Source organism: Pseudorca crassidens, chromosome X (assembly GCF_039906515.1).
Source record: "Pseudorca crassidens isolate mPseCra1 chromosome X, mPseCra1.hap1, whole genome shotgun sequence".
Classification (NCBI taxonomy): domain Eukaryota; kingdom Metazoa; phylum Chordata; class Mammalia; order Artiodactyla; family Delphinidae; genus Pseudorca; species Pseudorca crassidens.
In genome coordinates this window covers 95,070,433-95,084,528 of record NC_090317.1, presented here as the reverse complement: position 1 = coordinate 95,084,528, position 14,096 = coordinate 95,070,433, and the positions used below count along the sequence as shown (strand labels likewise).

The following is a 14,096-nucleotide window of genomic DNA, read 5'->3' as shown; positions in this document are numbered from 1 at the left end:
AAGAATCTCATTTCTCTCCATTCAAAACCTATTCAGCGGCCAGTTAATGCTTTAGAGGTAGCATAAGGACACCCAGAAAGAACCAGAATCTGACAGAACATGGGCCAAACTCAGGAAAACAGGGAAAGGGAAACTCTTAGAGTCCAGGTTAATTATACATGAAAACGAATAAGCAGTCTCTAGACTGGAATCTGCACCCAGACCTGTCCCACCTTGGGAGAAGGCAAATTGATTGGTTTTGTTTGAAAACATAGGAGTAAATATTTTATAAACTTGGAAAACACACAAAAAGTAAGCACTAAAAAAATTAAAATCATCCACAATTCCTCAACTGAAATATATTTGTTAGATTTCCTCTTTTATTTTTCTTAGGTACATTATTTTTCTTAAATTGAGATGATATACAAGTGTCATGCAGTACTGTCTGAATTTTAAGTTCTGGTTTTTGTATTACATGATCAAAACATAGGCTACAAGACTTACAATAAAACAGGTTTTTCCTCTATATTTCTAAACTTTAATATTTCATAAATTGACTACAGAAGGTGGATTTAGCACTCTTACATAATGCCAGCCTCCCTCACCTCTAATATTATATCAATTTCTGGTTAAACCAGTATTTACTATTTTCCTTATTAAGATCACTATGATTCCCTGAAAAGCTAAGTGGTAAATATGATTATGATTCCTTTTTGGTGCTCTTCTACCCCGTACCTGGAATTCATTTGCCTTGTTTTTTCTTTTATTTCAGTTAAGTATTTGCATAGGTTCAAAAGAAACAATTTGGAAATCTGCTATGTCTCATAAGACTTACAATTTAGTTATCAGTCATTAGTGGAGGAAAACCTTTTCAGACTAAAAGATACTACCATTATATGCTTCAGCTTTATGTGTTGAAACAGACTCCTGTACATTCTCAATTTTTCACACAATTAAGTCCTAAAAAGTATTCTTTGATGTATCACACAGACTGCAAAGTAACATTTTTCTTATGCTGAATGTCCAAATCTACACATATCGTCAGGAGATATTGATGATGCACTCTTTGCTAACAAGAAGGAAGAGAAGGAAGAAGGGACACAGAAAAGGGCAGCAAGCCCTTTTTTTCCTTGCTTGGGCATTTATCATTTTCAACATTTCTCCTTTGCCTTCCGAGAGATTTCTTACATTCACTTTCCCATCGAGACTAATATGAATGTTCTTAGCAATAGTCCTGAGCACCTAAGTGGAGATGTCAGTTTCTCTGGCTCTCCAAATCTGAAAGTCTGCCATACCTTCTCGTTACTGAGCATAGGGTAATACTTTCTGGGATGTATCCATGTTTTCTGGATTTTCCTTGTTAACAGACTCAGAACCCGAGTGCCAGAATGCTAAGGGGGCCTGAGGCCATTTGGGCCATTTGGTACATCTTTGTGAGCATTTACCTCAAGCAGACCTTCAATTTATTTTTTTTTTCGGTACACGGGCCTCTCACTGTTGTGGCCTCTCCCGTCGCGGAGCACAGGCTCCGGACGCGCAGGCTCAGCGGCCATGGCTCACGGGCCCAGCTGCTCCGCGGCATGTGGGATCTTCCCAGACCGGGGCACGAACCGGCGTCCCCTGCATCGCCAGGTGGACTCTCAACCACTTCGCCATCAGGGAGGCCCAGACCTTCCATTTTTGAACCATACTAGCAATTGCCTGACCCAGTCCCTGCTTTACTTTCAACACAATCATTTTTCCATTTGGGATCTTTTTTTCCACAACTTTTCATCTTTGCCGTTTGCAAATGTCCGGACATCCCCTTCTTCAGGCCATACTGTGGCAACCATACCGCTCCTTTCTTCTACTTTTTACTCCCTCCAAGATTGACCTGAGGGAATTCCCTGGTGGTCCAGTGGTTAGGGCTCTGCACTTGCACTGCAGGGGCCACAGGTTTGATCCCTGGTCGGGGAACTAAAGATCCCACAAGCCGCTTGGCGTGGCCAGAAATAAAAAAGATTGGCTTGAGTTATGTATGGTTTTCTCTTCCTTCTTCCCTCCATTTTGCAATCTTCTAACTTGACCTTCTTTGAGCAGAAGCATGCATAATTTTCTCAAAGAATGGGACAATCTTTTCACATACACTAAAAGGACAATCAACCTTTGCATATTCAGATATATGCCTGTCATACTTATCTTGACTTCTGAAGCCATGATCGCAGGAATCACAAAATATTAAAATACTATAAAATACATTTCTTTCTCTTTTTTCATCTGTTTCCTACTGGAAAAGAGATTAAAGTCATTCAAATTTGTATCTTATTTTTCACACACACAAAAAATATGTTTTCAATATTGTAGTACTGGGGACAGTCTCTTGAAACTTTAACTCAGCAGTGGAAGTATTACAACCCTCCAGATGAAAAGTGAAAATCCCAGGAAGGCAGTGAAACATGGAGAGCACTAGGTGCTGCAAGGGACAGTGCCTCAGGAAGAGGCTAGGCATCAAGAAGGCACTGAACCTCTGAGAAATGCTCTACCCTGGTAGAGGTGGTAAGGATGGAGGCAGCGACAGCACTGCTCAGTATCCAGGTGTCCAGCAGGGGGCAGTGTTGTCCAGAGATGCCAACATGGGAGTCAGCTCTGGGGGGTTGGGGTAGAAACCACCTGTAGAGACCTTGAAAACTCTAGCTGTCCCAGCTTGGGGAACTCACCACAAATGTCTTTTTGCCTTTTTTACTTTTTTCATTTTCTTCATTTCTCATTTCCTTAACACTAGTTCTTTATGTTCTACAATCGAACTGTTAACCCCTATGAATACTTTTTTCTAGTCAAAATCATCTTTTGACTTCTTGGAGCTACCTCTCCTGGAGCCCTCTGTTTTCCTCCTACAGTTTCAGTGGACATTGATCTGGTAAGCTCCTGAAAGTTTGTTGAAGTCCCACCAAGTGTCATATCAACAGGCTTTCTCTAGAAATTTTGTCTTTGGAGAAAATTCAACAGTCCCAATCTCCAGTGTGGGATGGAAGGGTCAAGTTCAATGGTCAGCATTATTAAGAGTGAGCATGAGAAGGGATTGTGAGTCTCTTCATTCACTTAGGAAAACTTTCATCAATCTTTTCAATATGCCTGTTGCCCTGGAATTAAGAGCTTCTCTGGTACAACATATCCTTAGAATAAGCCTTTAGTTTCCAGTGCAGTTCTGGGAGGGGCGGTCTCCTGGATTCATAGGAGGAGAGGGAAAGGGAGCTCAGGGCCTAACCGTTCATTGTGCAGACTTTTAAAACAACTTCCTCATTTTCAGCTCCAAGCCTCAGCTCCCCTTCTGAGGTACAGTATTTTGTGATGAGCATTTCGTTGTCAGCAGCCTGAATCAGAATACTTTTCGTGGCATCCCCTCTGCCAGCTGGTAACTTCCTAGCTGCCAAAGATGTGTTTATATGTCTCCACGGTTGTCTCTTCTCCCATCTTCTTTATCCCTGCTTCTTTAAAGAGCCAAATTAAAATAAGAGCAAGGGGCTTCCCTGGTGGTGCAGTGGTTGAGAGTCCGCCTGCCAATGCAGGGGACATGGGTTTGTGCCCCGGTCCGGGAAGATCCCACATGCCGCGGAGCGGCTGGGCCCGTGAGCCATGGCCGCTGAGCCTGCGCATCCAGAGCCTGTGCTCCGAAACGGGAGAGGCCACAGCAGTGAGAGGCCCGTGTACCACACAAAAAAATAAAATAAAATAAAATAAGAGCAAGAATTCCTTAAAAAGTATTAATCCCTAAAGGCAAACACTTCCACTCCAACATGTTTAAGCATAAATCTAACTACTTTTTTCTCTTAGGCTTTGCGAACACTTACCCAGTAACATTAACAGTTTTAATTTAAATTTGTATTTTGAAATACAAACGATTTAACATTTTACTTCTCAAATTAGTATATTTACTGTTCCTTCCTCTTCCCCTTCCTTTCCCCCAACAATCTGATTTTTATTGATTATCTTGTTCTTCTTAGTTTTAACATTAACTTGATACCAAAGGCAGATAAAGACAACACAAGAAAATTACAGACTAATATCTCTTATGAATATAGATGCAAAATATCTTCAACAAAATCCTAGTAAAACTAATCCAACAGCACATCAAACAATGTAACCTCCCAGCTATAAAAGATGAGGAAATCTGAGCAGTTATAAACTCTAACAATGTAGAAACGATATTGCTTCCCACCATATCTCCTCTTTCCCTTCCATTTCAATTAGTTATAAAACAGAATGTGAATGTCCAAAAGTATTTTAGCCAATCATATATTTAAGTATATTTTCATGAGTTCTTTTACCATCTTTTTTTTTTCAGTAATCTTATCTGATTGAGTTTCATGTTCTTCTAAGGAAATGGCTCATTCCCTGAGATCTAGAATGTTCATCCAAAGATATTTGCAGGCATTTCTCCAAACTTCTGTTCAAATAAGGGCAAGCAAAGTGCTTAAGGAAATAAAGCATGACCAAAGAACTCTATATGCGGCAACCACTCTTTAATAGGTAGTGAATATTGAAAATTAAAAGCAGTCTTCTTTCTAGAAAGCTTTTAAATTAAAATACCACACCACAACCCAGGAGGAAAGACACAATCTTAGTAAAGTTATTAGATTTCAGTGATGACCATTTTGTGTCCAAAATCAAAATGAATCTTTGGACAGCCAGGCAAAAGACTATCATTCATAGGAGAAAGAGAAACAAAACGTAAAACTGTTAATGTTTGATTTGAAACCATTAAAGTACTGAAGCAATGGCCCAGAGCAAATAAATGGAAAAAAAGAATTTAAAAGGATGAGTGAGAAAAGAGATAGTCAAGGGAGTCCAACACATACATAATTGTGCTCTACTTTTTCATTTCATTCCAAAGGCTTGCTGTGATTTTAGTAGCACCCACCTTCTTTCAAATTCCCTCTTAAACCCCACAGATTTTGGGGGTTTTTGCATTTTAAATATGACTTGACACAGCTCAGAAGATATCTTTCCTATGTCAGTACATTTTCCATGTGCTCTTACATATTTGCTCTGTGTTATTCTTTTATGGAGACAACTACTTAAGTTTTCTTGTTTAGGGTAAAATATTTCAAAGTGCTTATTTTCAATATTTTTCTTGTGAGGATTAGTCTGTCACATGTTATTTCCATTCCTTTTCTCTGTTTCCTCTTTGCATCTCTAAATAGGTCATGTGCTGTTTCTTGTTTGATTATTCACCTTTAGCCCAAGAAATACCCTGGTTTCCCATTTGGAAACACCATTTAGACTGTCAGTGTGGTACTCTCCTTCATTGTAGTATGTCCAGTAAACTTCTCTTTCTTCAATCAATAGGTTTTTCTGGTGTACTTTTGTGGGAGTTGACAGATGACAAATCCTAACATGTGGGTCCAGCATGTGATAAGGACGCATGTTGAGAATCATGTATTAAGCAAAAAGTCTTCTTACCAACAGACTGAAACCACAGCCATGACTTTAATTCCACATTGTTAACAATTAAAAGAAGGACGATTTAATGGCAAACCTTGCCCATTGAGAAAAGTAATAGATTGTCAACGATACTTTCTATCTTACGCCCCCCACCTCTAGGCTTACAGGAGAACTGCCCCCACGAGCAAAAGAACCATGTGAAAGTGAAGATACAGTCTAGCAATTCCACTTCTAAGGATACATTCAAAAGGAATACATGTCCAAAGATGTTGAGAAAAAGTTATGCAAAACTCAGAAATAATGCAAAAGAATGAATTCATGTATTTTTCAACGTCGTATTGGAGTATTTGCTAAAAGAGCTATACATGGATTATTTAATTATATAGGAAAATATATCATTCCATTCCATTCACTACTATTTTGGGTCAAGACTATGTAGTTACACATTAACATGTAGACCTGTGTCCTATAGAGAGGCAAGTGATTTTATTTTCCAGTAGAAAAAATAATCCCAAGGGTATTTTGTTGCCCTACAGGCCGTTAACCAGTTTTGTATCTAATTTATCAATGGTATGACAGCATTCTTTCAGAGACTACATACATTGAATCGCTTGACTTATCCTGTGAACCAGTTTTATCAACTTGCTGGTTCTCTTGATAATTAAATATTTGACATGAACTTGCAACATTTACAGTTGATCCTGAACAACATGGGGGCTAGGGGCACCAACCCTTGCACAGTTGAAAATCTGAGTATAACTTTACAGTCATCCTTCTATATATGTGTCTTTCTATATCTGAGGTTCTGCATCCAGAGTCAACTAACCACGGATTGTGTAGTACTTTAGTATGTATTTATTGAAAAACATCCATGTATAAGTGGACCTGCACAGTTCAAACCCATGTTGCTCAAGGTTCAACTGTATATAAGTGATATTTTTAACATTCAAAAAATATATATACTTTGACAAAGATTAGGCATCAGGATGTTAACAAAAAAGTAGACTTCTAATTCTGAACAAGATGGAAGATGTGTGATAACCTTATTCTTCACACAAAGTACAGCTACAAACCATGGAAATAATAAACATTCAATAAATAAATAACATTCAAAGGTGCTGAATGATAAAGAGAAGAAGGCAGACTATCTAGGGACCTCAGGATTTGAGAGATGACATGGAGGTGAGTTCCCTGGGTTTTGTTTTTGCCTCCAATATATATGGACTGGGCTCAGGAGAAGTCCACAATCTGGTGACAGAAATGAGAAAGACAAAAAGGCCTCAGAAGAAGTGTGCTATTGCTAGCCAAAAGAACAATAACAGGTAGTCTAACAAGACAGAGACATTTTTACAATATTCACCGTATTGCAGTCAAACACCACTGAAAAAAATGTGAATCTCCGTTTGCCCCCCCATCAGCAGAGACTGAGTCAGGAGCAGGGACTGTAGTAAGGTAGTGATCTGAACACTAAAGAAATAAGTGTTAAAAACAGCTAGAGAGAAATAACACATTACCAATAGTACAATAATGATTTGAATGACAGGATTTGTCTTTGAAAACCTTGGAGGTCAGAAGACATGGGAACAACATTTTTTAATGTGATAAATGAAAAACATGTGTTCACCAGGAATTCTATACATGATGAAAATATTCTTTAGGAATGAAGGTGAAATAATATTCTCAGGTGAAAGAAAACTAGAAGTATTTGTTACCAGATACCTATTTTAAAAGAATAGCTAAAGAAAGTTCTTCAAACAAAAGAAATGGTAAAAGAATGAAAGTTAGAAAAATATGAAGAATGATGGAAAGGGTAAAAATTAAGCAAAAGTTATATTATCTGATGTGGTTTTCATATATTGAAAACAATTATAAAGAAGGAAGGTAAAAAAACAGAGGTAAGTTTTCTACATTTCACTTTAAGTAGTAAAATGTCAACACCAGTAGGTAGTGATCTGAGCCTCTGTGTCTGATTCATAGTTCAACACTCAACAAGTACCATTCTAAGTGCCAGAGATACAGCATGGAACAAAGTACTCCATCTCTGCCTTTACTCAGTTTACGTTTTACCTGTGAATTCACATTTTGTTTGACTGCCTTTCTCCATGGTCCATGTACCTCTGTGGTACAAGGAGAAATATATATTTGGCCTTTGTCTCTGGTCCTGACGCAGAGCTCCTAAAACTCTTGGAATGTCGTGAGTGATAGGACATAGTGTCTTCTGTTATTCATGAGTCTCTTTCAACCCTACCTGAGTTTATGATAATGAGGTTACTCTTGGTGGGTCCCTAGATAGCTTCAGGATGGAGGGCTGGTTGCCAAGGGAACCAACCAGGTGATTAGAGGGTTGGAACTTTCAGCCCCACCTGCTGATCTCTAGGGAAGGTGGAGGGGCTGGAGGTTGAGTCCAACCACCAACGGCAATGATTTAGTCAATTATAGCTACATAATGAAACCTCCATAAGAACCCCTAAACAGTGGGGTTCAGAAGCTTCTAGACTGGTAAACATACTGAAGTGCTGGGAGGGTGACATGACCAGAGAGAACATGGAAGCTCTGTGCCCCTCTCCCCACACCTTGCCCTATGCATCAACTGTATTTGGCTGTTCCTAAGTTCTATCCTTTACAATAAACCAATAATAGTACGTAAAGCACTTTCCTAAGTTTTGTGAGTAGTTCTAGCAAATTATCAAACCCAAATGCGGGTCGTGGGAACCCCTGAATTTGTAGTCAGCAGGACATAAATGTGAGTAGCTGGGCATTCCATCTGTAGCTGGTGTCTGAAGTGGGGGCAGTCTTTTTTTTTTAAGCTTTTAAGTTTTTATTTATTTATATATTTGTTTGTTTGTTTATTTTTGGCTGCACTGGGTCTTCATTGCTGTGCATAGGCTTTCTCTAGTTGCTGCAAGCAGGGCCTACTCTTTTGTTGCGGTGCGCAGGCTTCTCATTGCAGTGGCTTCTCTTGTTGCGGAGCATGGGCTCTAGGCGCGCGGGCTTCAGTAGTTGTGGCACGTGGGCTAAGTCGTTGTGGTTCGTGGGCTCTAGAGCGCAGGCTCAGTGGTTTTGGCGCACGGGCTTAGTTGCTCAGCAGCATGCGGGATCTTCCCAGACCAGGGCTCGTACCTGTGTCCCCTGCATTGGCAGGCGTATTCCTATCCACTGTGCCACCAGGGAAGCCTGTGGAGGCAGTCTTATACTGAGCCCCTAATGTGCGGGATCTGATCCTAACTCCAGGAGTCAGTGCCAGAATTGAATTGAATTGAATTGTTGGACACCCAGTTGGTGTTGGAGAACTGGAGACCTGGTGTTGGAAAAGACACCATATATTTGGTTTCTTGGGGGGGAAATACTCTCTCACCATCTGTGGCTTACATTTTCACTGTTTATTAGTCTGATTAATTGGGAAAGGAAGGTAGAAAAGGTTTACAGCAGTATTCATCAACTGGGAGGCCAGGGTGAGAATGGTCTACAATCGATGTCTTGGCACTAGAAAACCACTGGCTAGGACCCTATAGATGATGTGAGAGATTAGTCTTTTGAATATTTAAAATCTTTGGTCCAGATTTCCACTTCTGGTTAAAATGGGGTAACAAGGACTATATTTACCTTCCAACCTCAAAAAACAAAACAAACAAAAAAAACACCCGGGCTTCCCTGGTGGCGCAGTGGTTGAGAGTCCGCCTGCCGATGCAGGGGACGCGGGTTCGTGCCCCAGTCCGGGAAGATCCCACGTGCTGCGGAGAGGCTGGGCCCGTGAGCCATGGCCGCTGAGCCTGTGCATCCGGAGCCTGTGCTCCGCAATGGGAGAGGCCACAACAGTGAGAGGCCCGTGTACTGCAAAAAAAATACACAGAACTATGGTTTTTAAGACAGTGGACATCAGACAGTGAAGGGCAGTGATCCCCAAGAGACAAGGCAATTCCTACAATTTGACCCATCTTACTGCCCTGAGAGAGCTTCCAGGCCACAGTGCAGGGAGGGGGAACTGAGTTGGAGCCAAGCCGACTCAGAGTTGAGAAAATAACGCTGAGAATCCAGGGAGACCAAGGAAGCGAGAGTTTGTAGACATAGTACCATAGAGGAGAGAGCTTCATGGAGAGAAAACTACAGAGACATGCAGAGGGTCCCCCCTTGGATATTCGTACCATCTGAAAGCATTAGAGGAAACCGTACCTGGCTCTCACACAGGGCCAAAAACAGTGCCTGATTGCACTAGCGGGGCTGGAAAAAGTAACAATTTCTAAGGTACTGGGAAGAATACTCAGAAAGATCTTGTCACTGGACATATATACACTACCAAATGTAAAACAGATAGCTAGTGGGAAGCAGCCGCATCGCATCGTACAGGGAGATCAGCTCGGTGCTTTGTGACCACCTAGAGGGGTGGGATAGGGAGGGTGGGCGGGAGACGCAAGAGGGAGGGGATATGGGGATATATGTATACATATAGCTGATTCACTGTTATAAAGCAGAAACTAACACACCATTGTAAAGCAATTATACTCCAATAAAGATGTTAAAAAAAAAAAGAAAGATCTTGCCACAGTAGTGGAGAATTATTAGACTGAGCAGTGTTCGAGAACCTCCTAACAAATCATAAAAGCAAGACCTGAAAAGGTTAAACTGTTTCCAAGTAACATAACTATACCCTAAAACAAACCTCAACATTTACAGCAATACAAAAATACCCAGCACCCAATGCAGTAAAATACACAATGTCTGGCATCCAATTAATTATTACCTGGCATGCAAGGAAGCAGGAAAACATGACTCATAATGAGGAAAATGTGTACAACGCTTATTAGCTGTGATGGTCAGTTTTATGTGTCAACTTGGCTAGGCTATGGTGCCCAGAGTTTAATTTAACTCTAATATAGGTGTGAAGTTTTTTTGTAGATATGATTAATGTCTATAATCAAATGGCTTTAAGTAAAAGAGATTATCCTAGATAATCTGGGTGAAGCCGAGGCAATCAGTTAAAAGACCTTAAGAGCAAAACCGAGGTTTCCCTGAGGAAGAAGAAATACTCTCTGTGGACTGCTGGGCAGTATCCATTTCTGCCCAAGGGTTTCCAGCCTGCCACCCTGACCTACATATTAGAGACTTGCTAGCCTCCACAATCTCATGAGCCGATTCCTTTAAATAAATCTCTTGATATTTGATAGATAGATAGAGAGACAGAGAGATAGAGAGATAGACAGTCAATCCTACTGGTCCTCTTTCTCTGGTAGGACTGTGATTGATACAGGAGTTTGTTTTCCTTTCAGCCTATCGTGGGTATAAAAGGTATCCCTCGCTATCTGAACTCACTACCTAAATATTCATTATAACTTAGAAGTTATTGCCCTGAATTTATTATTCAAACAGAAAATCTTTAATAGTTAATGTGTGTGCTAGTGAAAACATTGAAGCTGGGTGCAAGTTTGCGTGATAGGGAGTGTGCTCCAATGGTACCGAAGCTGTTCTCAGCATAGAATTGGGACTCTTGATCATGCCATTTAAACACAGTCTGCACTATGGTCCTTATCTTTCCCATGTTAAATGAAACCATCTGTATTAGCTTCCTATGTCTGCCATAACAAAGTATCACAAATTGGGTGGCTTTAAACAACAGATCTATTCTCTTATAATTCTGAAGGCTAAAAGTCTGAAATCAAGGTATTGGTAGGGCCACGCTCTCTCTGAAGGCGATAAGAAAGAATCTGGTCCATGCCTTTCCTCCTAACTTCTGGTGTTGCCTGAAATCCTTGGTATTCCTTGGCTTGTAGACCCATCATTTCAATCTCTACCTCTGTCATCACATGGCATTCTCATTTGTGTGTGTGTGTGTGTGTGTGTGTGTGTGTGTTTTCCTCTTCTTATAAGAGCACCAGTCATATTGGATGAGTGCCCACTCTAATCCAGTATGACCTCATCTTAGCTTGATTAGTCAATGACTCTATTTCCAAACAAAATCTCATTCACAGGTATCAGGGGTTAGGATTTCAGTATATATTTCCGGGTAACATAATTCAACCCACACACCATCTGAATAAATGGAAAAGCAATTTGAAGAAAAGGTTTAACATAATTCCATTTACTAAAGGAAGAAGAGGCATAGATACCTGATGTCAAATCTTTCAGATTTATTTTTAATAGCAATCATATCTATGTAATCATGACATAAACAGAATCAACACCTTCCAAAATGCAATGATAAATTCAATCCTGTTATCAGGAGCAGTGCCAATGCAAGCAAAGGAAATACAAACAGCTGCCCAATTTCAATTGCTTTATTTATGGTTTCAATCAGGGTTTACAACTCTCTACCTGCAGTGCCTGAGCGCCAAAAAAACGATAAGACTGCTCAGTAATTCCTCTGATCTGGATGTGGTTGAACTGCAGGCATTCATTATCTCACTCACTCCTTCACAGGCTCACACTTTCTCACTGGCACCAACCAAGCAGAACAGTGCATCAGAGTCTAAACAAGAAAACAGAAGCTACTTCAAGTATTTACAACAGACGGAACTGAACAACGAATTGTTCACACAAAGGATAGAGGAAATGAGAAGCAAACAGAGTGGTGAAGCAACCTAGAGATGAGCAAAGCCAGGAACCAATGAAAACTCTCTTGACCCTCTAGGCTAAATAAGCAGAATTCTCTGAAACTACAGCAGGAGTTAGGTTTCAGGAAGAAATGGAGACACTGCCAAAGAAACGTCTGAGGCAGAGAAGGAGAGGGAGAAATAACTTCCTTCTCCCCTCCCACCAATCCTTGACCTCTCCCCAATGTCTCCATTGGCCAAAGGCAGCCAGAAGTCAGCCTTCACAGAAGCCAAGGGAATGCAGCCTGCAGAAGTAGGGCAAGAAGTCTATGAGAAATAACGTCCAGGTCCTGCCTATCTTCCTCCGATGAGTTTGTTGCTATATAGAAAGAAAACAATGCACATGTGTTGTACCCTGAAAACAAATACACCCAGTTGATGAATTCAGTAAGTGTTAAGTAACTAGAAATAATGGTTTAACATGCTATTATGCAAAAAATCCTTTATGAATTGTTATAGGTATTTAAGAATTTATTTCTTAGTAGAATTGGGGGGAATGGATTAGGGTTTGGGAATGGAATGATAAAACATTTTTGCCATTTAAAGTAAAAATCCTGCATTTCCAAATTTTGCTATCAGCATGTTTTCAGGAACAAATTTGAGTCAGAAATGGGAGATGCATGGACTTGAAGCCACAGTCTAGTACAAAGTTTTCCACATCAGGTCTATAGAATCCTCTTTCCAACTCCTAATTTGTATTTTAATTCTTCCAAGACTTTAGAGCTACCTACAGCCCAGACATTTTTTACTTGGGTATGGTAAGCCTTGCTTTTCATTACTAGTTATTTGTAAAGCATTACTGTATATCTGATACATTCAAAATATCAATAGACAGAGGGGATATATGTATACATATAACTCATTCACTTTGCTGTACAGCAGAAACTAACACAACATTGTAAAGCAACTATACTCCAATAAAACATAATTAAATTTTTTTTTAATTTTTTAAAATTTTAACTTATCTTTGTTCTCGGCATGAAGTGAAAGGGGTACGAATTTCCACCTGTACCTGTTCCATCAACTTAAGCGAAATTTGTAAGACCTATTTGATCTCCCCTCCAGCCTTTAAATTCCTTGAGGAGAGAGTCATAAAAAATATACCAATAGACAAATTAGGTTACCATCCTATTATGAGTTAGACTAGCACTATCTTGAAACCTAGAGCTATTTGTATTAAAAAAAATAGGTTACAATGATTTGCCACGACCTTGTTACTGAATTCTTGCACTTACACCAAACTTCACTTGAGACAGAAGAGTGCTAAAAAGTAGTGGTAATTTTTATTGTCTACAGAAAAAGAATAACTAGTATTCTGGTAGGATGCTCATCCTATCCGTAATACCCTTAATTACGTAGAATTTATAGGAACAAAGTCGATATAAGGAATGATAATATAAAATGTTTATTTGTAGAACAAAGCTAATAGGGTCATCATTCTTCACTGTGAGAATGCTGGCTTACCTTGTGTCAGACTCACCAATGTTCCAGACATGGCATTCCAATCACAGCATTACCACAGTGGCCTATGATCTCACAAAAGTGAAACAAGGACCTGGTGTTGGTGGCTAACTCATCTCTTTCAGCCCAACTGATAATATTAAAGGCAGCAAAGAAAACAGCGAGAGGGGTCAGCCTCCAGCGATGTCAAAGAAGTCACAAAAACAGACACGGAAAGCCTTGGTTCAAAGCGTAGTCTCAGAAGCCCTGAAACTAACATGTGGCACCTTGCAAGGTGGCTGCTGGTTCACAAACTGAACACCAAGAGAGCTGTGTAACAGGAAGCAGGTATACTCAGTGCAGTCTCCCCCACACAAAGGCTAATGCCATCTTCTAGGGGTCATTTGATGGACTAGTCCTAGGTGGGCTCAGGTGGGCCATTTAACAATCACAGCACAACTACACAACTGTTTTCAAATGTTGTGACTAGGTGGCCACCACCCCAACACCCTTCAAGCCCACACTCAACTTTCTCCAGCTCGTTTAAAGTCATATCCACACTAAGGGGGTGCGACAGCATAGATGTGGCCCCAGCCTGGGTGGTGGAGAGTATCTCGCAAATACGGTCAAACAGCCATAGAAGATACTTTAAGCAGTTGAGCAGGAATGTGT

General features: G+C 40.2%; 1 non-coding gene across 1 annotated transcript; it reads left to right on the top strand.

The window, feature by feature from the left end:
- Positions 1-1,862: 1,862 nt before the first annotated feature.
- TRNAA-UGC (transfer RNA alanine (anticodon UGC)) lies at positions 1,863-1,935 on the top strand. Its single transcript has one exon. It is a non-coding gene; the product is annotated as a tRNA-Ala (tRNA).
- The last annotated feature ends 12,161 nt before the right edge of the window (positions 1,936-14,096 follow it).